Source organism: Ornithodoros turicata, chromosome 2 (assembly GCF_037126465.1).
Source record: "Ornithodoros turicata isolate Travis chromosome 2, ASM3712646v1, whole genome shotgun sequence".
In the NCBI taxonomy this organism is placed as follows: domain Eukaryota; kingdom Metazoa; phylum Arthropoda; class Arachnida; order Ixodida; family Argasidae; genus Ornithodoros; species Ornithodoros turicata.
This window is the reverse complement of record NC_088202.1, coordinates 128904109-128928262: the sequence shown is the minus strand read 5'-3', so window position 1 is coordinate 128928262 and position 24154 is coordinate 128904109. Positions and strand designations below refer to the sequence as shown.

General features: G+C 49.2%; 1 pseudogene; it reads left to right on the top strand.

The window, feature by feature from the left end:
• Nucleotides 1-208: 208 nt before the first annotated feature.
• On the top strand, nt 209-20232 carry LOC135386107 (beta-1,3-galactosyltransferase 1-like; annotated as a pseudogene).
• Nucleotides 20233-24154: the final 3922 nt, after the last annotated feature.

The window sequence follows — 24154 nt, the reverse complement described above, 5'->3', positions numbered from 1 at the left end:
TGCACCACTCGCGTCGCCTTGAAGTCGAAGCAAAAAATGAACAAATCACTTCATAACGACACCACATGCCACGAAGGGCCCCCATTATCCGGCTTGGAGAACAAGCGTATCTCACGCTCCTCGCGGCTGACCCAAACGTCTTCCGTCTCGAATCTCGACACACAACTCCCGGCGGGGTGTACTACCGAAAATCTCCCGCCATTCGCGTTCCGGTCGCCGTTTGCTCATTCGTGTGTTCAGTGCCGTCGCGAAGAAACCTGAGTGCTCATATCTGTCAAAGCACACAGGCTCAACAGACGACGCAGAGAGAACGTCGGGCTACTAAACATAGCGGGGAAAGAGGTTTGATGGAGAGCGCGAAGAGCACCGTTTCTTTATATCACGGTGTCAGGAAGGTCAGAGACGAGAGTGGCTCGGCCACTTTCCCCGACAAATACTTCCCGCTGCGCTGAAGGCATTGTTCACTGCGCACGTGCTGCAGAAGCGTCCCTCTGGCTACTGCAGACGTTGATCCTCTCGTTGAAAGGTATGTAATGCTATATACTGTACTTGTGTGTCTTGTGCACTTTTGAGAATAGTGGTGAATCGACCGTCTATCCACTTGCGCACTTTTCCATGTGTACACCTCTTTGGTTGAAGCCTGCAGAAACTATAACGGTGTTACGATTGTTCAGGAACGATACCTCACGGTATCAGCAGCGATATATATGTAGTTTACACTGTTTGCGAATGACAACGGGAAGATATTCGTTCAGCATTTGTCCAAGTTTGCGTGCGATACGATGCCAAAAGCACAAAACAGAATCACTCTGGAAAACGCGTTCAACGCTTGTCCGAGTTTCGTGCCCGTGCTTTGGTCGACGTTCTGCAACCGTGCTTTGCGCACATTTTCGTCTGAATTCCCGAACAAAAAGAAAGCAGAAATATCGAGCGTCTTTTAATAGATTCTCAGCATGGCTACAGGACGATGTACTATTCCCATTTATAAATATGAGAAAGAAAAAAAATTGTGTTCCATAAGTTTTTGTGCTTTAACTTTCGTGTCTACTAGTGTTGCAATTGCAATTGGCAGCTTTCCAACGCAGGGGAGGTGAGGCTAACAGACGCGGCGTGTCTGCTTTTCCGCTTTTCCACACCCATATCCCAGACACAGGACGTGAGGTCAGTGCTCCGTGAACGGTGGCATTTTGAAGTACGCGAAAACTAAGAACTGCGCAAAAAGGGTATTGAAAATTTAGGCTATCGATGGGCTTGGCATGCTTAGCGGCTCAATTATAGGATACATAATGGTTCCGTACACTTCGTACTTGTTTTTTCTCATATTCTGCGCATATGCTTTTATTTCTGCAAAGACGCGCTGATGCGGGACGTTTTGCCATGTGATTTGTCACACAAGCGGTCTGTATATTACAAAAAAGAAGCAGCACACGATTTCAATATCTTCATTTTTTTTTTTCTATAATCAAACTCAACTGAAACTCAAGAAGAACAGAACAAGAAATGACTAAAAATATGTCCAGCAATACCTGACGTCACCTTGTGTCCACATGTGTACGACTATGCTTCTTCCACGGTTTAATCCCTAGGAAGTGCTTCTGATTGGAGTTTGAAACCGTGATACTATCAGTGTGAAGGTAGGGGGGGGGGGGTACTTGATACATATATTCTGTCTTCGTGACAACTGAAACACGTTAGCCTGGTTTCCTATCGGTAGCAAGGAGGACCGCAGCGGCCAGTACCGCAGCTGACGTTACTCCGAAGAGAGAGAATTTCCGCTGTCTCCATACTCACTGATTGGGCTTTTTGAAGAGGAGTAGGCATAGGTTCCGCTGTGTGCACGAAAGAAGCATTACTTATCTTATCTTGCTCGCCTTCACTTTTCCTGATGGCGTCCCACTCGCTTGCTTGTAGGTCTTTCCTGACTCGGCGTATTCGTCGCCACTGGCATATGATTTCCACTTCTGCATTTATGTTGGTTATGCAATTTCAGCTCGATTGCCTTTAGGTTGTGTTTTTGAAGCAAACGGACGACAAACACGGTAGTGTGAAACCGGCTTATAGACAGTTACACGTAACTAGTATGATAATTTCGACGGTTGGAGGAGTAAAGATAATAAAGAGTTTTAGCAGCCCGTTGATAACGTGGCTAGCGTCTCACCGTATCAACAGGAACCAATCAGTGGATAAGATTCTGAGTCACGTACGAGTGCGATTGGTTCCGATAGAGACGGTAACTTTATCAACGGTATACTGAAACTCACTAATAGAGTTTTAGTACATCGTACGCAAAGGCGGTAGCGTATACGTCACAGATAGCGTTGGTGGTCCTGCGCGCCTTGCGCGAAGCTCTCTGCGCAAAGCTCTCGCGCTGCGCTTGCGCACCACCATCAACGCTATCCATTGCGTACACAAAGGTGATAGCGTACGACGTACTAAAACTCTCTAATGCCGTCTACCGGAAACGCATGCGTGTTCCCCGGAAGCTGATAAGCTTGGGTAATAGGATTTTTCGCTGTGAAATTTAAGGTTCTTCATCGTTAGTTTTACGTTTCGCAATTCATTTTGCAATCGTTTTCACTTATTTTGAAGATAGAATTTTTCTTGGAAGTGCACAAGATGTATCTAACAGAATAAATTACCAGTCTGTGCATAGATAAAAATGGAGAGCGTACATGTAAATCATGTGCCCATAAATTCTGTGCTTTTTATGGCTATTGCGCAATCTTTGAACAGTGGCTCTCAGTGTAACATCTGCTCTGTGCTGATCACCCACAACAAAACTTTTGGCCTTCCAACATTACTTTGAGTTGGAGTAGTGAGCATGGCTGTGTACTACCAACACATGTGCGAAGCGTTCCGCCGCATAGTTGTCGCTTGGACAAGGTTTCGCAGCCGAAATATGTAATATGTAACCCGCGCCTATTATCATTAATTTCAAAATAGCAACTTTCTTGTGATTCTGAAGCAAAACCAGCAGAATACTTGTAAACGTGTTGCAAAGATGCTCTAAAGTTGTGATATACAGAGTGCCTGCCCCCGCAGTACTACTAAGAATAAAATCATAGAATCATTTTGAGAAATAAGGTGATAAAAACTGGCTGGCTCAGAAACTACACGGCACAGCGTAGGATATTTTAAAGCGGCATAACCACATACGTAACTATTCGTACCAGCTCCCGTGGCATAGTGCCTAAGATGATCACTTTCCACGCCGAGACTGGGAGGTGACACGGGTTCGAATCCTGTCACCGGCTTTTCTGTCTGAGGTTTTCCCTGGGTTTTCCGAAGACTATCCAGGCGAATGTCGGCTCAGTTCCCCTGAAAACATGCGTGTATCTGCATCCTGAAGAAGTACGTAGACATTGTGACTTGCTGTCGAAGTTGCTGGCTCCCTTTGTGGAACACTGTCGGAACGTCGTCAAGTTTCAGTTCTTTCCTTTTTTGTGTCAATTCAGATTGCCTTTTGGGAGCAGTCGGCCCAGTACGCATACTAACCCCCTGTTTCCCCCGTTCTGATATTCCAGTCATCCAACGCCATCTGCGTGTGACTGGGATTGGTGAATATGTCTGCTGCACAGTTTCGCTTTGCGCCTTTTGACCTCACAATCGTCTCTCTTATCTCCCGACAGCGGTCAACTATAACGTGAACGAACTGGGAACACTTATAGATGAACTCCCCGCACCTTTTGTGCTCTGTGGGGACTTCAACGCCCACACTGTGATTTGGGCAGCACACGCTGTGATGCAAGAGGTGAAATACTTGCGGGTCTGCTTGCCGACAGGAGTCTTCGTGTTCTAAATGATGGCTCTCCGACGTTTATTCACACCACGTACCTTTCATCGTGTCTTGACCTCACCGTTGCATCGCCATCAGTAGCCCGCTGGTCTGTATGGCGCGTGGATGCTGACACCCTTGCTAGTGGACCATCTACCGGTTTTGATCAGCATACAACATGTCCGTCAGTCATCTGCCTCAGTTTGCATTGGACGGACAAACTGGCAACACTATCAAGACGCCGTCGAGATTGCTTCTTCAAGTGGTGGGCTCCGAAATGAGCAGGACTTCCGTCGCGCAGTGGCTAACGCGACGCAGGAGGCTACAAGGGCATTCCGGCTTCCTTTTCATTTTTCTGCAGTGGACACCGAATACGAGCGGCTCCGTGCCCTCCGTCGCCGCGCAGAACGGCGTGCGCGACGCACCCACCTACCGCCAAGGAGCGCGACGGGTGCAGAAGGCTGCCCACCGGCACTTGTGTAAACTCGGACGGGATTATTGGCGCCGTTTTTCGACATCCCTGTCTCCCCGAACCCCGATGTCTCGAATTTGGGGAGTACTCAAGGGACTTTCTACTCCTGTGGTTCAACGGCACCCGTTCCGCTCCCTGTCCTTGGCCACCTCGCGTTCTGAACTGTGCCTTTCGAGCACCATTGCGTGCGCCTCACAGCGCAGCCTCCAGTCGTGCTCTCTCAGCTCAAAGTATTCCACCTGGTATGCAGTCTTCGAAAGACCCGGCTCTGGACCTGCCTCTTACCCTTCTCGAGATCGACTCTGCATTACGGGGACTCTCCTCAGCATACCTCCATGGAGCAGACCAGATCACATATAAGGCACTTCGGAATCTTCCCCTGTCAGGGCGAGCATCCCTCCTACGAAACTTCAACGACAGCTGGAGCCAAGGGGAAGGCCCTAACGAGTGGAAGACAGCGATGGTGGTCCCTTTACTTAAATCAGGTGAATCGCCGCATCACATCGATTCTTTCGGCCCAATAGCTCTTACAAGCTGTGTGGGGAAGACCTTAGAACGTATGATGTTCAATCGCCTGAGCTGGTACCTTGAGAGCACGTTTTTTTTTTTCCGAGGAGATGGCGGGATTTCGCCCAGGCCGGTCAGCGATGGACAGCGTCATAACTCTAATCAGTAAGACACATACCGCCGGATAGCATACAGCCGGATGAAAGCTAAAGTAACACGAAAACTTAAAAAAGAAGACCGAAGCGTTGGCGTAAGTTTTGTCAACACCTTTCACCGTTTGATCCGGCCACAAAGATCTGGAGGACAATTCGAGCTCTGAAGGATGCGCCCCCCCCCCCTCCCCCCAAAAAAAGAATCCTCTCTCGGCATTCGCTATCGTTAAGGGTGTAGACAAAAACACGATAGCGATGGATTTCTCCGTCGTCCTATATGGCACCGGCGGCTGCCTCGACGACTGCGGTACACAGCAGTTTTGTCCAGAGCTTGACTGCCGAATTCACCAAGACTGGCCCCATCCACCGGAGGTTATGGACCACGACTTTACTCTAATCGAGCTAAAGACGGCTTTGAAACTTGTGAATGTTGTCTTATCCCCGGGACCAGATAACATCACTTATGCCGCATTACGAAGCCTTGACGGCCGGTCTCTCCGAGCTCTCCTTCGTGTTTATAAATCAGGGAAGGATAACGGGCGTATTTGGTTACCGTTTCCATTTCGTTACTGGCTATAGTATTTTCGTTTCCGTTATTCGTTTCCGATACCGGCCTTTCAATTTCGTTTCGGTTTCGTTTCCGTTACTGTTTCCGATAATGGAACGGTTCTTACAGAGCTGCGGTAGGACAGCCCGTCCAGCCCTATCAGCACCCTGTTTTGCCTGAGCGCTGGTTCGGTGTCACGCGTGCACACTACACAAGTCATTTTACGTCGTTGGGATGCGCACATCCTGCAAGATAAAATATGTATATATGTATATATATGGGATGTGTCATTAAAAACTGACCAGAATTTTTTATAAAAAAGCTGTGAGAGCAGCAGAGATGTTGTTTTGCAGTTGAGTTCTGCGACCAGGCGGGACATCCTCCGGAAGAGAGTATGTAACTACCAGATGACTGAATACCTGAAATTCATTAATTAATTTTTAATTAGGGAATTTCGGGCACAAGCGAGATAGCAGATTGAGAGGCTATCTTCGATGAATACCTTTCCACGCTTAAAAAATCCTGAAACACGCACGTGCACTGAAATATCCATACCGGAATTTCGGTATGCAAATGAGCCAAAATCGAAAAAAGCGCGCCTGAGGAGCGCGTCACTCATGCCGAAGGAGGCTTATCTGGCCCGGAGAGGGGTTTATCGGCACAGCTGAGCGGCACCCACTCCATTATTTCCACCGCTCCAAATCACGTGACCCTCTGACGTGAAATGAGCGCTGTACTCCCCGCGTTCCCGGTCGCCGCAGTTTCAGTTTTGGCTCATTTGCATACCGAAATTCGGGGATGGATATTTAGCGCATGTGCGTGTTTCAGGATCTTTTAAACGTGGAAAGGTGTTCAACGAGGATAGTCTCTCAATCTGCTATCTCGCTTTTGCCCGAAATGGCCTAATTAAAAGATTAATTAATTAATTTCAGGTAATTAGTCCTCTGGTAGTTACATACTCTGTTCCAGAGGATGTCCGCCTGGTCATAGAACTCAACTGCAAAACAACAGCTACGCTGCTCTCACAGCTTTTTATAAAAAAATTCTGGTCAGTTTTTTATGAATGTAGGAACATGTTTTCAGTCTTCAGTCACTCGGTGTCCAACAACTCAGGATGGGCGTAACTTCCATCCATGCAGTGTCGCATTCATAGGCGGACGCTCTCAATAGTAAATAATACTGCCATGGCCACAGTGAAATAGATAAAAAGTACAAATAAGTAACTAAAAATCATTGGCTGGCATCCTCGTGCTATGGTGGAGTATAGTCATGTGTTGATTGTCATGGAGTTATGAGCACTGGGGCGAGGTGAGTGAGGGATGAGCCCTCGAGGTCCAATTTGCGCTTTCTTTCCATGCTCCCGTGTAGTATTTAGAGCATTACAGGGAGTGGAGTCATCACAATACAGAAACAAAAAAAAAAAAAAAAGAAAGTCACTCAGATGACATCGCACAACAGGAATAGCCATTACCCGAATTCAATACCGGATGATAAATTCGTTTTCGTTTCTGTTTCTGGTAATGGAGGACCTGGTAGGCGTTTCCGTTTCCATTATCGTTACTTTAATATACCGTTTCTGTTTTCGTTACCATTACCGTTACCCTTCCCTGTTTATAACACGTCTTGGCAACAGGGATTACAACCAACTACCTGGAAGGAGGCGTTAATCGTTCCCGTCCTGATACCACCAGGCAAGCCACCAAATGCTCTGTCCTCTTTTTGCCCTGTGAGCCTGACAAGCTGTGTGGGAAAACTGATGGAGAGAATGGTTTTGCATCGTCTCGACTGGTGGCTCGAAAAGCAAGGTACTTTCCCTCACGAAAATGGCAGGCTTTCGTCGCCACCGAAGCTCCATGGATCCAGTTCTTGACCTCGTTTTCTACAGTCCCAACATGCTCGTGCACATCGGCGATCGTTGTATCAGTTTTCCTCGACATCAAGCGCGCCTATAGATACCGTCTCGCACATTTGTGCACTGCACGCCTTGTGCTTTTTTGGAGTGTCTGGTCGACTCTTCAGCTGGCTCCACGATTTCCTTACGACCGGACTGTCGCTGTTCGCGCATCCCACGGCCAAAGGTCCTACGCATCCCGTTCATCAAGGCGTACCCCAAGGAAGCATTCTGAGTCCAAGACACTCTTCAATGTAGTAATGCAGGCTAAAGCCGATAATTCCTCGCAAAGTAGCATCTCTGTGTATGCCGACGACGTTGCCCTTTGGACAGTAGGCTCGTCACGACCAGCCATTCAGCGCAGTTTGCAGCTCGCCTTAATTGAAGGCCATCTGTGCCTCACCGACATGGGATGGACCTTTCGCCCGAAGAGTGGCGTTGAGCTCCCTTTCACCCGCAAGGCTATGAGAAATATTCCCTCTTTGGGTAGGTGCAAAGAAGCTCCAGCCTGTAACATTCGCATCGCTTCCTTGGTGTTGGTCCTGGACTCGACCTGCGCTGGGCTCGCCACATTAAGAATGAGGCAGGCAACGCGGAGGGAGAAGAAGGGACTACCGCAGCCTGCGAAGGTTTGGAAACAACTGAAGGTTTATTGTCGCTCCTCGCGCTCGCCTTAGCTGAGGCGCTCGTCGTCATCTTTTGATGCTGCGCTACAGGGCTCCTCCCCTAGACACTGGTGCGTGACCATTGGAGAGCGCCAGGAGACAGCGTTTTGTCGAGGACGGTTAGGCGGACGGCCCTTGTGTCGTGTGGGGCAGAACGGGAAGCTGCGCCGGATAGGTGATAGCTTCGACATATGCGGGTTTGAGCCGGTCCTGGGAAACCGTTGTACGATGGTCGTTGATGTCGACCGTGACGTATATCGTCGCGGGAGAGGACTTGATACGGGCCTGTGTATACTGGGAGTAAGCGGGGGCTTCACGTGGTCGGCACGGATGAACACGTGGGAAGACTTGTACAGGTCGGGGTGCACGAATATCTTTCTGTACAAAGGTTGCCGAGCGGAGCCGGTTGGATGTGCGGAAGTGATCCCTGAGTTTGTCTGGCGAAGTCGTCACCTGCGGGAGGGTGCCTGGAAGGGTGGCTCAAGAAATCGCCAGGTAACCGTAATGGGCAGCCGAAGACTAATTCAGCGGAGCTGCACTTAAGGTCCTGCTTGAGGGAGGACCTGAGGCCAAGGAGGACCCAAGGGAGGTGGTCGACCCAGTTGGTGGGGTCGGGGCGGGCGCAGATGGCGGCTTTCAGTTGCCTGTGGAGCCGCTCAACCATCCCATTTGCCGCAGGGTGGTAAGCGGTGTCGTGATGTGCTGTGCACCAATAGCAGCAAGGAGGGATGAGAAGCTGCGTGAGGTGAATTGCCTGCCCTTGTCGGTAGTGGACGATTGCAGGGCAGCCGAAACGAGCGACCCAGGCAAGAAGGAAGGCGCGACCGACGGTGTCAGCGGTTATGTCGGGGATGGGGACGACCTCTGGCCAGCGCGTGAATCGATCGACTGCCGTGAGAAGGTATCGACAGCCATGAGAGATGGGCAGTGGGCCGACTAAATCGAGGTGAAGATGGTGGAAGCCGGCCGGTTGGGGTCGGGAACGGCCGAATAGGCGTCCTCGTGTGGCGCTGTACTTTCGACCGCTGACAAGCGATGCAGGACTGGGTCCACCTGCGGATGTCCCTGTTGATTCCCGGCCAGACGTAACGATCGGCGATGGCCTTATGCGTCGCGCGCACGCCGGGATGAGCAATGTCGTGGTATTCGGCGAATATCTTGCGTCGCAAAGGCTCGGGGACGAATGGTCGAGTCGGGGCGTGGACACATCACACAAGAGGGGGTCTTCCAAGCTGGGTAGGTAGACGGGCTTGAGCTGCAGAGACGATGCGCCGGCTAGGTGGTCCTTTACTTCTGCGTCCTGTGCTTGGGCTTTCAAAAGCTGGGCGGCATTCACAGGAGAGGGCAGAAACGGGATGGCGTGGATGCGCGAAAGGGCATCAGCTGCCGAATTGTCGACACCTGGAATGTGGCGAACGTCCGTAGAGTACTCAGATATGAACGCCAGCTGGCGGGTTTCGCGCTCGGAGTAGCCGGAATGGTTGCCGATGAATGCGAACGTCAGTGGCTTGTGATCAGTGAGTACATGGAATGCACATCCAGCCAGTAGATAACGGTAGTGCTTCACAGCAGCGTAGACGGCAAGAAGTCTCGGCCGAACGTGCTGTAGCGTGCCTCAGCGGGCTTGAGGCGGCGGGAGAAGAAACCGAGCGGCCGCCACTCGCCTGCAGAACAGCACCAACGGCTGTGGTCGAAGCGTCCGTCATCAGGCGTGTTGGGGCAGATGGAATTGGATGAACGAGCAAAGTGCGCTCACCAAAGCTTGTTTAGCCGCCTGAAAGGAACTCTCTGCTTCCGGAGACCAGGGTAACGGGGAAGTGGATGGTTTTCGGTGCCCTTAGGAGGTCGGTGAGGGGATGTAGGACGAATGCGCAGCGGGAATGAAACGACGGTGGAAATTGAGCAAGCCCAAGAACTGCGGAGCTGTCGGACTGTTTGCGGGCGCGGGAAATCGCGGATGGCTTGAACTTTCGACTCCAGCGGGCGTATGCCGTGCTGGTCGATGTGATGGCCAAGGAACTGGGCTTCGCTTTGTCCGAAACTACACTTCTTTATGTTGATCACCAGGCCGTGCTCTTGAAGGGCGGGTGAACACTTGGCGGAGATGAGCGACGTGTTCTTGCTGGGAGGCGCATGCAATAAGGAGATCGTCTATGTATGCATAGACGAATGGCAATCCCCGTAGCACGTCATTGATGAACCGTTGGAAGCTTTGCGCTGCATTGCGCAGGCCGAATGGCATTCTCACGAATTCATATAGCCCAAAGGGTGTAATAACGGCGGTCTTCGGGATATCGGGCGGGTGCACAGGGATCTGGTGATAAGCCTTAACAAATCCAGGGTGGTAAATACTGTGCAGCCCGCAAGATCAGCCGTAAAATCGTGAATATGGGGCAGCGGGTACCTGTCCGGTATTGTCTTGGTGTTGAGGGCTCTATAATCCCCGCACGGCCTCCAGTCACCTGGGTCTTTCTTCGGTACCATGTGTAATGGTGATGCCCAACTACTGGAGGACGGGCGGATGATGCCCAGATCCAACATATGCTCAAACTCTCGTTTGGCTATGGCAAGACGAGTACCGTGGAGCCGGCGGTAGCGAGAAGAGACGGGAGGGCCGGTGGTAGCGATTGTGGTGTGTCACGTTGTGTTTGACTTCGGCCTTCAGGTTACAGGGCTTCGTAATGTCCGGGAACTCGTCCAGGAGCGCGGCGTATTGGCGAAGGAGGACGAAGCGCGCGGATACCGGTCGGAGCTTGCGGAGACGAGGCACCTGTCACCTGAAGCGAGTGGTGCTGTCACATAAGCGGCGATGGCGGACATTGACGGCAAGGTTGAAGAATGCCAAGAAATCGGCGCCTAGTATGGGTTGCGTGACCGTCGGCAATAACGAACACCCAGCGGAAAGTTCGCCTCAGTCCAAGGTCGAGCGTTAAAAGAGCGTAGCCCATACGTCTTGATCGCCGTGCCGTTTGCGGCTTGAAGGTTTGAGCCGGAGTGGGAACGGCGACGATCAGCCGCAGACGCTGAATTACGCTGACTCAGCGCCAGTGTCGACCAGAAGACGATTAGCCCGCGATGCGGTCGCGTATAGTGAAGAGGCGGCTGGGAGTAGGGCCGGGATCGCCTGCCGCCATCAGTGATCGGCCCGTTGGTTTTCCTGCCAAGCGCAGGGTGGGACGCAACGTTGAGCTCTGTGCCGAGAACGATGATGGTAACATAGCGGCCTGGGGTTCTTGAGAAGGAGTCGGTGATGAGCGGCGGCGGGATCGGGGAGCGGAACGGCTACGGCGCCGAGGACCGGCAGCCGTGAGAGACTGCAAGGCATCAGTGAGCTGTTGAAGCTGGAGCTCTATGCGGTCCAAGCGCGGGGACTGCTCCGAGGTGGCTGCGGCCATGATGGACGGCTTAGGGGGCTTTGAGTAATCTGCAATCGGTCAGCCAACGTGGCCAGTCGGTCGAGGATTAAAATCTTCCGACCCTGCCAAAACCACACGCATCGCTTGCGGAAGTCTCTGAAAGAACAGCTCTCTCAAGATGGGTTGCTGCGCTTCGGTAGCAGAATCTCCGAGGAGTTGTTTCATGCGATGAGCATCTGCGATGGCTTTCGGTCGCCCAAGTCTTCGTCAGAGAGTAGCTGCTGGAGTTTAGCGCGTGCGGACACTTCCATACTGTCCAAGATGGCGGTCTTCAGAACGTCGTATGCCTGATCGAGCTGAACTGCGGCGAGAACATCGTCCAGTTCTGGCCGCGACTTCGGAGGAAGACCAGCCAGAACGAGAAAATACTTTGACTGTTGGGACTGGATATGTCGAAGCTGAAATTGGGCCTCGACCTGTCTGAACCAAGGACCGCGGGTTCTGGCGCCATAAAGGGGGCAACCGCAGCGTAGTGGTCGTCGAAATAGGCGGATCATCTGCGCTGGAGGAATGATTGCCTGAGGGTGATGCCATCGACTCAGGCAAAGGCTGCGTATGTTCAACGCGGGTCACCAATGAGGCAGGCAAGGCGGAGGGAGAAGAAGGACTACCGCAGCCTGCGAAGGTTTGGAAACAACCTGAAGGTTTATTGTCGCTCCTCGCGCTCGCCTTAGCTGAGCGCTCGTCGTCATCTTTTGATGGCTGCGCTACAAGCACATTGAAACTAAATTGCAGCGATGGCTCCTGCAATTCAACATCTTTCTGGCTTAGGATGGGGCTGTGATCAGTGCTCCCTTGTGGCCGTTCACGCGGCTTTGGTGAGGGCGACTGCCCTTTACAGCCTTCAATCTTGCACATAGGGTTTCCACAACGTCATTAAATACCCTTCGGACACTGTTTGCACAAAGCCCTCGCCGCCTATTTTGGCGCTCCAAGAATGGCTGAAACACGGCAAGTCTGGCTTTTGGCAGTCGTATACATGAGGTCATCTCATCACGATTACGGATTGGACACACCCACCTATCACATGGACTTCTTCTTCGCAGAGAGGAGCCCCCTCAGTGTACGCACTGTGGGGAACAACTCTCTGTACTCCACATTCTTATTACGTGACCCCTACATGAGTCCCATCGTCAACGCATTTTCATGAGCCTTAGAAACACAATTTACCTCTCCACCAAGCCCTCATGCTGGGCGATGAGCCCTGATAGCCATTTTTAGGATTCACAACTTTTTTTAGATATATCGGCTACCTATCAGCTATATAGTCCTACGTTTTTTATCACATCACATCATGCTTTGTGTCGCATTTGTTTTGCATAGTCATGTGATTTTTAACGAGGCATAATTTTCACCACAGTTTTGGCGCACTATAGCTGTAGTTGCTTGTGCACCATAAACCTCAATCATCATCGTCATTCTGGCTCAAGCTGGTGAACTCCCGGTGGAGGCCTCCTGGATGTGAGTCAATAGGAGGATGCAGAGGCAGGCACTTCCCAAGCCTCAGCTCTCGTATGAGAGATGGCGCAGCGCTACCATTTTTCACGTGTCGCAAGGCTGCCATAGCACACCAATCTAACCGACTGCTTCACCGTCCGTTAACCAGCAACTGCTGCTGTTTTGCCTGCCGCATTACCGCCATCCATTAACCGGGTATGCGCGACTCCCGCTTCGCCTCGGTTCCACGTTGACAGACGGCGAAGCTGTAGGTTAGGATGGTGCGCCATGGCAGAAGCCTTGTGGCAGGCGAAATAACGGTAGCTACACTCCTGTCTAAGCCTCGTTCAGCTGTTGGTTAGATTGGTGCGCCATGGCAGAAGCCTTGTGGCAGGCGAAATAACGGTAGCTACACTCCTGTCTAAGCCTCGTTCAGCTGTTGGTTAGATTGGTGCGCCATGGCTGAAGCCTTCCGACACGCTAAACAATGGTAACAGAACTGGGGAAGAGGCTAAGCAGGAGTCGCGTGTAAGCTGGTTAACGGACGGCGAAGCCGTAGGTCAGAGTGGTGCGCTATGGGAGAAGCCTTGCGGCACGCAAAACAGCAGCAGCTGCTGGTTAACGGACGGCGACGCAGTTGGTTTGATTAATGCGCAATGGTAGAAGCCTTGCAACACGCGAAACAACGGAAATGCTGCGCCATCTCTTAGGCGAGAGCAGAGGCTTGAGAAGTGCATGCCCTCTGCATCCTTCTGCATATTGGCCCGCATTGAGGAGGCGGAGCCTACCTCGCTCTTGGTCAGAAAATGCAAGGATAGTCAGGGATTCTCAGTGGTTTTTGAGGTGCGACACAACGAGTAGTTTGGGAAACGCTGCTCTAAGGTGTCCGTGCCGCAAGTGAAGCAATGGTGGCAAGAAAGAATTGCCTTAGCTTACACAAGTTCAAAGCAACGGTGTGGGTGAGTTGGTACATATTGACACAAAACAAAAAACAGTGCAGAAATGGGACGTATACTTGTGAGATAGACGGACTAAACGGGATGGATACTTGGTGGACTGTGCTTACTACTGTTGCCTCCTTTAATATCATACATCGTCATATATCAATATTGTCCCACCAGCTCCTCTGGCATAGTGGTTACGAAGATCACTTTCCACGCCGAGACTGCTTGGTGACGCGAGTTCGAATCCTCGCTCCGGCTGTGCTGTCTGGAGTTTTCGCTGAGCTTTCTGCAAGACTTTCCAGACGAATGTCGGCTCAGTTTCCCCTGAAGTCGGCCCACGACGCACACTAACCCCTTGTCCCCCACCGCTTCAAGCTGTCCTCTATCTGTCCACGACTGCATGCCGCTCATGAGCACAGTTTGCTTCGCGGCGCTAGCACAGAATTAAAAAAATATCGTCCCCTTCAGAGATGACGTGACCTGCACTCGCCAGCCTTCGATCGTCGCTGACCCCTACGAACGGTCTTGGGGACCCCTGGGGGTCCGCGGGCCACACTTTGGGATCCACGGCCTTCGAGTAAAGTCGGCAGTGAGTTTTTAGTGCAATCACTATGCCGATATCTTGATGCGTTTTCAACATATTTTTGTATTCCTGTTCCAAAGGACACGACGCTTTGTTTCTCTGCTGTGAACAATGAACAACAACTTTATTTTATGATGATGTTTCATCGCCACAGGCGATACTCTACCCCATTGCTGGTGGTGATGTGAGGAATGAAATAATGAGCCCCTTCACAATAAGGATCGATGTCCTATTGTGTCCAAAAATCTCAAAAGAACTTTGAGCGCAGAGCATTGGTGGGCTGGATTCGGCCAGGGACAAAGTAATTTTGATAGAGAGAATGGGCAAGAGTCCAGCTGACTAAGAGACCTGGAGAGTGCGGTTCGGGCAGGTTGGTAGTGTGGGCAATGAAGAAGAATGTGCTCGAGGTCCTCTAGAGCACTGCAGTGACAGCATCTGGGATAATCAACTTGTCTCAATTGGTAACGCCACTGAGCTGTAAAAGCCACATCGAGTCGCAGCTACGAATTAATGCAGCATATTGCCGAGAGGTGTTTCGTGGCATGCGGAAAGGAGCGTTGGAAGCGACCGTTGGAAACGCATCAACTCTGCTCAGCATATAGCAAAGGGGGGAGGGAGAATGCCGGTTTTCAACTGGAGGGAAGCCAGGGGTGTCACGAGGCGTCGCGGAATGAAGTGACAGTCTCCTCACAGCAGTGCAATACTAGTCCGCTTCGGGTACGAGAGAGCTGCTTCTGCGGCGCTGTTCGGCTGCTCATTCCCCACCAGACCACGATAGGCTGGAACACGCTAATGAACCAGCCTGTAGCCTGCTGCGTACACATGGTGGTAAGTTGTAGAGGAGGTGGTGTTCCCCTACATGAGTCCTGACCGGCGATGATGGAATGTCCCAGCGGGCAGATGGACGTGGCCTCCCGCTAGGACGGTGCCCGTAGAACTGCTGTGCCAGCGCCGTAGCGCGTGGCAGCAGAGGCACGTAGTCATCGTCGTCACCGGGCCGCCACAAAGTCATTAACGCATCCGTGACTAGGGTTTGGGATGAGCCTCGCATTTTCAATAGCTTGCAATGCCGATTTCGAGTCAGTGAAGACTGCCCATTCCCGCAGGGTAAAATCAACGATGTGCTGCAGAAAGAAAAGGATAGCATAGAGTCCCACAGGTGTTGATGAGATTGGATGCGCAAGGTGTTGTCCTTGTACTACGCCTGCGGATGGTATGACGAATACCGAATCGGACTGGATGCACCTGGACTTGCCTGGATGCGCCTTGACTGGATGCGGACTGGATGGATTTTCTGGATGCGCGATCTGCTTATGCGGCAATAGACGTAGAAAGCTCCTCATCTACCAGAGCATAAAAATGGGCTCGAAGCCCAACGACGAAGTTGCAACAATGCAATGTTTTGCAACGACGAAGTTGCACCCAAAAAGCAGTTTGAAATGTGCTATCAACACGCTCGCACTAGTTTGGAACTGTTTGTATGACGAAAACTATATCTTCGTAGCCATTATTATGCAGTTTCGTAAATGTGAGCTAAAAAACTTTAAAAAGGCACAGAGTAACATAAACTACATATTCCTAAATATTCGATTCCCCTTAGCTTGTGAAAATTCGTGAAATCGAGGAAGATCGTCACATCAGTCTTGCTGTTTAACAAGAAACTAAAAGAACAAGAAAGAAAAAACTCTGCTTCGCCGTTACCTCGCTTTATCTCTCTGCGTTCCATGCTTCCATATTATGAAAAGTAGCGGTAGCGGAGAAAGAGTCAGCCGCAACCAAGATCTGTAGCAGAAATACATATTTCGTTACCAAGGCGGGATCGCTAGTCCGCTACTGAAAAAAAAAAAAGGACGATTAATGTAATCAATGCGGCTGAAATGCGTTAGCATTAAACATATTCTTGCTATGTATCTTTGCGTTTTATACAGTCTCTTGCATTTTATACGTTTTCTTATCATATCTTGCTTTTATTTTTTCCCGTAATGAATGAGACTTAAGGCCTATACTCACGTTAGGCGAACAACAGCAGCACATTGATTGTTTGACATGTTTAGAGAAAAGCTGCCATTGAAGCTTAAACGTTTAGAGAAAACGTTATTGATTGTTTGACATGTTTAGAGAAAAGCTGCTATTGAAGCTTAAACGTATTCTTGCTATGTATTTTTGCGTTTTATACAGTCTTACAGTCAAAAATGCAATTATTTTTATTTTTTTCTGTAGATGCTTCATTACGGTGGAGGTAATCTCTCGTGGGTACGCTCGAGGAAAAAGGGTATTCAAAATAGTTTTTCGTTTTATCAAGCGCTTCGTAAGAGAAGCCGTCGTATGGCTGGTAGAATAGAAGGTGGGGGTAGGCAACAACAGTAACTCCTAATTCCTGTAGATACTAAGCTTTGATGCAGTATGCCAACAGAGGAGGCGTTACCCTGTCCAAAGTCATTATTACATGATGCCCTTCTTTCACCTTTTTACCACCTGGTAGCTATTGATGACTTGTGGTCGCTTATGTAGGCAGTTGCACCACTGGATCACAGGGAAAAGTGGTCCGTCGACAGAAAGCAGACGGAAAAGTTTCAGGTTGGGATATCTCGAACAAAATAGTGTTATGGCAGAAAAACAGTCTTGTGTTCGAAACATTTTTCTGGCAGGAAAATCGTTAAATAAACATATGCACTGCGTGCATTAAATTATGTCTCAACTGCGCGTCATCTCAAGAGGCCAATATATCTTGACTATAAGAAGTTATACGCTTTATGTCGTATGCTGGTGCTGGTAATGTGTGAGGGAACATAAATATTTCACAGTCTTTAGACACATTCAGTAACGAGGTGCCTACGGTAAGCTGTTGCGTAGAGAAGGGTACGGTAGCGTAAAAGTAGCGGCATGGTATTTACGTTAATTTTACTTGATAGCGGTAACACATTACTTTTTCAAATTTGTAGCGACGCTAGTATTGCGCTACATTTTTGTGGAGTAGCGGGTATTCCGTTATTCGTTTTGGTAGCAGGTACAACACTGGTTATTGTAGACCATGTAGGGTGGACACGTCTGGTGGCCATGTCTGACTACCGCTTAACCTGTCGGATACCTGTACCAGCTTACATTTAGGCTGTGCTACTAAACATCTTCGGCCAAAAGAAATTTGTGTTTTGGGATCCCAGAGGAAATGTTGATATATCGCTATATGAGGAATAATTCTAACGACATTTTTCGAGAGCTGTCGAACAGGGACTGCTTAGGTAGTCCAACATCGAAAAGTCCAAGTTTATTTTTGCTTACTTATTTGTTTATTTATTAAGTCATTTTTGTACGGGTGGCCGTAACAAGTGTCCTTGATGACCAATCTTCTGGTCTCTCTCTGTTTGTGAGGTATATAATTCCAGAAACTAATGCCCCGTATTTGTTATTGAAGACTTGTTGTTCTTACTGTTGTCTTTTCTTGTTGTTGTTTGTTTTGTGTTTAGCTTATTCCGGACCAGACATTCAGGTCCATATAATGGTCCATAATCCACATAATTAGAATCATGATTTCGAAGGTATCGTCAGGGGGGGGACATATTAAGAAACCTATGGGCTGGACTGCAATCAAAAAAGAAAACGCTAATACTGCCTGGAGTTACTGGAATTGAAATTGGAAATGAAAGAAAAATATGCCTGGTGTTACTGTTTGCCACGCATACTGACGTTAGAGTATCTGTGAAGTTTCATTTGTCGTGTATTTCTCTATTGCAGGGAAGGATGCACTGTTTTATCTCCAAACGATGTCATCTCAACAAGATCGTACTCTATACCCTCCTCATTTTTATTGGCGTACTACTTCTATGGACAACACCCCACCTTCCAGAGAGGGACCACCTGTCTCATCCGAAGCAGCCTGTTCCACCACCCACCAAAGCTGTTCGTTCCAAATACAGGCACAAGTTGAACCGTTACATCTACCCCTTCTACGTCAACTGCTCCCGCATTTGCCGCCCTCCAAACACTTCCCCAAGGCTCGTAGTATTTGTAACCAGTGCTCCTTCGCACCGCTCTGCACGCGACGCCATCCGTTCCTCGTGGGCTATTCCGTCTTATTTACAACAGCGTGGCATCAAGGTGCTCTTTCTACTCGGCCAGTCTCCGTTGGACTCGGACATACTTGGAGAAGCAGATGTCCACGGGGATATCATTCAAGGAAGTTTCAATGACACGTACAACAACCTGACCCTCAAGACAATCATGATGCTACATTGGACTAAGGTCTTCTGTTCCGGTGCATACCACATCATGAAGACGGACGATGATGTGTACGTGAATTTAGATAACGTCCTGCATCATCTCCACACAGCAATGGCTGATAGGAAGCGATGGATTCAGGGTGCATAAAACAACATGTGGGGCAACCTATCTTAACCCGCGATGGTAAACCAGTTGGTGCGGCAGATATGAGCCGTTTTCCAAGAGGACATCCGCCGTTTCTTGCTGGCGCAGGGTACTTGATGTCAGGTGACCTGGTAGGTGATCTTCTGCGTGCTTCAGCAAGCACAAGCTGGATTCCAGTAGAAGACATGTTCCTAACAGGATTATGCGCCCGACGAATAGGGTTGGTGCCCGAGACGGATGATAGGTTTACGTGTGGTCACAGAGTGGATGAACCATGTGAGTTACGGTACATGTTCACTGGTCACGGTGTATCGCCGGAGTTTATGGTACAGATCTGGGAGGCTCTTCTGACATCATGTGGGAGAGAGAAAACTTTCACATTGTGTAAGTATAGTTTAAGCAAGATTGTGTAATGTGCTTTGCACGCCGTTCATGCTGGAATCAGTCGCAGCGGTTAAAATCATATGCAGCAATCGAGCTGGACACACCTCAGATCGAAAAAGAAACGAAAGACGAAAATGGGACACATTGAAGCCCTGCAGCCTCTCCTGTGGCATTCTTAGCTCACAGTGTCGGGCTCAGTATCATTCCAGAGTCAGGATGGATTGATGGACGGATATGAAAGAAAAAAAATTAAGGGGGTTATCATCAGGACCCTTGAACATTCAAAGCCTTGTTCTGTCGAACCACCACAGTGTCGCGCAAACCGATGCGGGATCAATACAAGGGCCCATTAGCATGCGCACGAAACTCAAGGCAGGCAAGCAAACCTACAGTGAAACACGCAAACACAACAAGGCCTACAACACAGTCTGGGCACGACCCCACTTGGTAAGACTGCATGCCAAAGGTATTACCTATTGTATTCTCCACATCTTCCGATTTGTTGGTCTAAATACTCCACCATGGCACGAGGTAGTGCCTGATCAGGTGCACTTTGGTCGTTGGTTGTACAACTCTTCTTCAGTGCTTGGTAGTAAACTCCGCTGGCCGCAAAGTTCTTTTGGAAATATATCCCGATAACGTTGAAAGCGGCACTGAGGACTAAATCTCGTGTCTGCATATTCCTACCCAATTCATGCCATTGCAATCTACATGTATTCTCCCCTAGTTTTTCTCTTTTTTGTCTATGGGACACGGAAGTACCATTAAATTAATTTCTAGTTTTGAAAATTATGACGTTATGGGGTGGCCCAATCCACCAACGCGTCCGACAACATTGCTCTTCGGAAGTCGATTTCGCAGCTGCTGCCAGTCTTCTAACGTGGGGCGGAGAGCTAAGGCGCGAACTGTTGCTTGGAGACAGGCGCGAGAGCTCAGGGTGACATCACCTACTCTTGGGGAATCCGAAATACGAAGTTTTGCGGGTTCTTCGAAAAATTCGTGTTAGTGCGTTATGTCCTCTGGCAGCGTTTATGTTTTGTGTACCGAGCCTTTGAGAGGAGGCTGACTTTTTACAATAAAAGAAATATCGTCTCTTAGCCTGTAGTGGTACTTTAAACCTGTACCCTAACAGCAGACACATTGCAGTAGAACGGTGGTCAGCCAGATGAAAACTTCTATGTCTACGTAGAACGTCGAATTGGGTCTGTTGCGAGGACATCATGAAATTAAAAGCGCTAAAACCAGACGAAGACACACACATGTAGCGCACTCCTTTATTAACAACTTTGTTACTCGCACGAGACATGCTTAAAATATTATTAATAATTCGGGATTTACGTCGCGAGACAATTGCGATCATGATAACGCCACACTGGTCGGGTTTGTGGATCAATTTTGCCCACCTGGGGGTTGTTTAACATGCGCCGAAATCTCGAAGCACAGCACACCACATTTAACGTCCCTAGCGGAAGACTGCGAGTCTGAGTGACTTGCACCCTTCCAGCAAATTGCCACAGAATTCCCCCTCTATCATAGAGGGGGAATACATTGGTGCCGCCGTGACAACCAAGCACTGCGAAGTGGCGAAGGGTGTCCATCATATACTTCGGGCGATTCAAGAAGATGCAGTGGATAGAATACGCGGTGAACAGCAGGGGTGGCAGAAGAGGAGTTACAGGGGCTGCTGTAACCCCCTGAATTTGTGAAGGGGGCGCAAAATTCCCATGGAGGTGAAGCGCCAAAGTGTTATCTAGGTGCCGTACGCGAATAAAATACCATAAACCCTTTTCCTGAATCGGTCAAATTGATGTGGTAGAACTCAAAACGACATGACTTCAAAGTGACTGCCTCGAACTTTTGGGATTCGGGCATGAATTGGTGGTGAGGGGATGTCAGGGGGTGCCGCTTGGGATCTAGTGTCCCACTGAATTCAGGGGCCCTGTTCTCGTCAAAGAATTGGACCGCGATTACTTTGTGTGTCGCCTGGCATTGGTCGTTACGTGAAGAATGCGTGAAAAACAGAAATGAATGTAACGCCAATAGTCGAGCTCCTGATCCCCCAAACTCCGTGATGAAGTAGATAAAGCATGAACAGTGCAGGATCAAGTGCTCGACTATTGGCTGAGGGCGCGTGACATTAATTTCTGTTCTTTACGCCTTCTTCACGTAACGACCAATGACACGCGAGACACAAAGTAATGGAGGTCGATTACTTTGAGGAGAATAGAGTACTACACTCTTAAAAATGAACTTCACCACATAGCACGCTCCTAGCCAACCATCATCTTAAATGATATCGTTATCTGCCCTGATTTGTCGAAAACGGGAGGCGTACGCCTTTCTTGTGACACTTATGCTGTTCATAATTGTCACAAAAAGGCGTACGCCTCCCGTTTTCAACAAATCAGGGTAGATAACGATATCATTTGAGATGATGGTTGGCTAGGAGCGTGCTATGCGGTGAAGTTCATTTTTAAGAGTGTAGGAGGTTGCCCCGCACCTCGACAGGAGGGACCACATGCCGCCTCGACCGCAGCACCTGCAGGCAAAGAAAACAACACTCGAGCACCGTGATTCGGATATTTTGCACATGCAGCAGCGGACTGAATAGCAAAATGTTCTTTGTGAATGCCCAGTGTGAATGTGAATATCTACAACGGCGCAGTAGGATTCCTGAGGAGGGAAACTTGAGCTTGGTCACGCACTTGTAGTCATGGTGTCGAACCGAAACGTTTTTCGGTCCGGTTTTCGTTCCGGTTCTATCATAAACGGTCCGGTCGGTTCTGCTCCGGAGCAAAAAAATAACATTTCATACTGGTTTTAACCCGTTCCGCTCCTGGTGCAAACTGTAAGCCTGTTTATTCCGCATGCATGGTATTTAATATGAAGAGGCAGCTATGAAATTGGTATCTCCTGGCTCCTGTAGGTCTGTTCAAATATAGGCTTTCTTCTTTCTTGAAGCAATAACACAGACGGACTTGTTTGTCGTGATGTCATACGTAAAGTCTTGCTGGATTGGTGCGATCTCGTCCCATCGGAATGTCTGTTGCTGCTTGCGAGCCAGCAGGCACCACCGCACGAGTACGACGCAAATCGAGGAACATCTTCACTCACAAACGCGCTCGACGGCTCCGTTTTCATTCTTCGTGTCCTGTTCACAAAAGAGGCGTCACTTCTTACGCGCTTGCCCTCGCGGATATGTAAATGTATTCAGCTTCGCAGTTCTCAAACAAGGGACGAGTTGCGCGACATTACCGATAGAGAAACCGTTATGTAGCCCCCTGGGGTGCTGTTTAGTTGAGGAGAGTTTGGGCGGATGAAATTAAAACGAACACTACGGCACGTTGGTAGAGACTAGAGAGTCACAACCGGTCACATGTATCTCTAGGTCTTTGTGCGCGAACGATAGAACGTTACAAAGGGAGCCTTAGGGTCATGGCATACCGACATACATTCCACCGTAACCGTAACCTTCGTAAAGTACGTGACATGGCTTCAAAGCACACGACGTCAGTTTCATTCGCCTATATTCGTAGTCCAAACCGGCGAAGTTTTTTTCTTGGACCGAAAACCGTTAGAGAAATTTTTCGGTTTCCCTCGAGAGCCAAAAAAAAAAAAGTATACGGTTTAGATTCCGTTCTGGTTTGCACCAAATTAGCTGTTTTCTTTTTTTTTTTTTTTTTCAGTTTTCGGTTCTGGTTTTTCGTTCGCTCCGACACCCTGCTTGTAGTCTGTGGTTGTTTTCTTTGTCTGTGCCAAGCTCGGGCTCCCCGACCATAAATATGATCCACCTGCTATCCTATGCGTACACAATTTTATCTGAGTAGAAGTATATGTACATCGGGATGTGTTCTCATGTAAAAATGCGTGAATAAAGTTCTATACCACAAAAGGGTGTGAGCTGATACCGCGTTTTGCTCTAAACCGCGATGTTGTTGGCTTGATCCAAATCGCAGGCCCGGAAAGCCTGCTTTTTGGAAAGAAGCAAAATTAGCGAAATTCGCATTTAGCGAAAATATTGCATGTCACACGTTTACAAGGCAACTCGTTACCTAACATTCATGTCTCCGCGGCTTAGACAGACACACGTCGACCCTAAGAAGGTACAGCAACTTTCGTATATTGCTATCGCAGCTTTTAAGATTTCATTTTCCAGTCGAACTGGGCTGCAGTTGATATGCTGTGTCCTCCTGCTTTTCATTGAAGTCTGTTTCTTTCCGAGTGTGGAAAGCAAAATACTTGTTCGGACATACATTTCTTAAAGGAGTACAGATGGCCATCCAAAAAATTTTCAGATTAAGACGTCTGATGAAAGTGTGTGTGTCATGTTACCAAATAGCGCAAAATGTTTTGATGTGTGTAATCTGTTTCCCAGAAAAAACTCACGTAAACATGGCTCTGCGCATCAGGTATAACAAGGAGGAGAAGGTATGATGCCACGTCACCGACGACGTTACAGGGGAAACTCGTTCTGGTTCGCCGGTCAGTAGGGGTCAACGCCTTGTCCCTTTTCCACCGTAAACCAGTTTTGCCAGTTCTCCCGGAGAATTGGGGATAGAAGGAGCGACCGAACCAGGAGCAATGCTCTTCCAAAACCCCGAACAGCTGAGTAGCAGACGACAGCGGAGTAGCAGACGACAGCGGAGTAGCAGACATTTTTCTGGACCAATCAGCAAGCGTGATCCCAGTAGCGTCAGCGCCAGGTCCCAGGCAGATCACAGGCTGGTACTGCTCTCCACCGCCGTTGCGCACGGTCGCTTTTTGCGACGTACTTCAAATTCAATTTCTGTGATAATCATGACTCTGTGGTGTGAATTACTTGGCATGGTGCATCTTACTGGCCTACTTGACAGTTTTATATGAAGAAAACAGGGTGTTAAAAATGACTTCTGCGCTACTTTAATACATGCAATTTCAGTTCCTGTGAGGAAACAGGAACAAGGCTCCTTTTTGGGCTAGCTGGTGTAGCATCATGGGTTGTACTGCGCTAGATGGGAGAAGTAAGAGGTTGGTAGACGA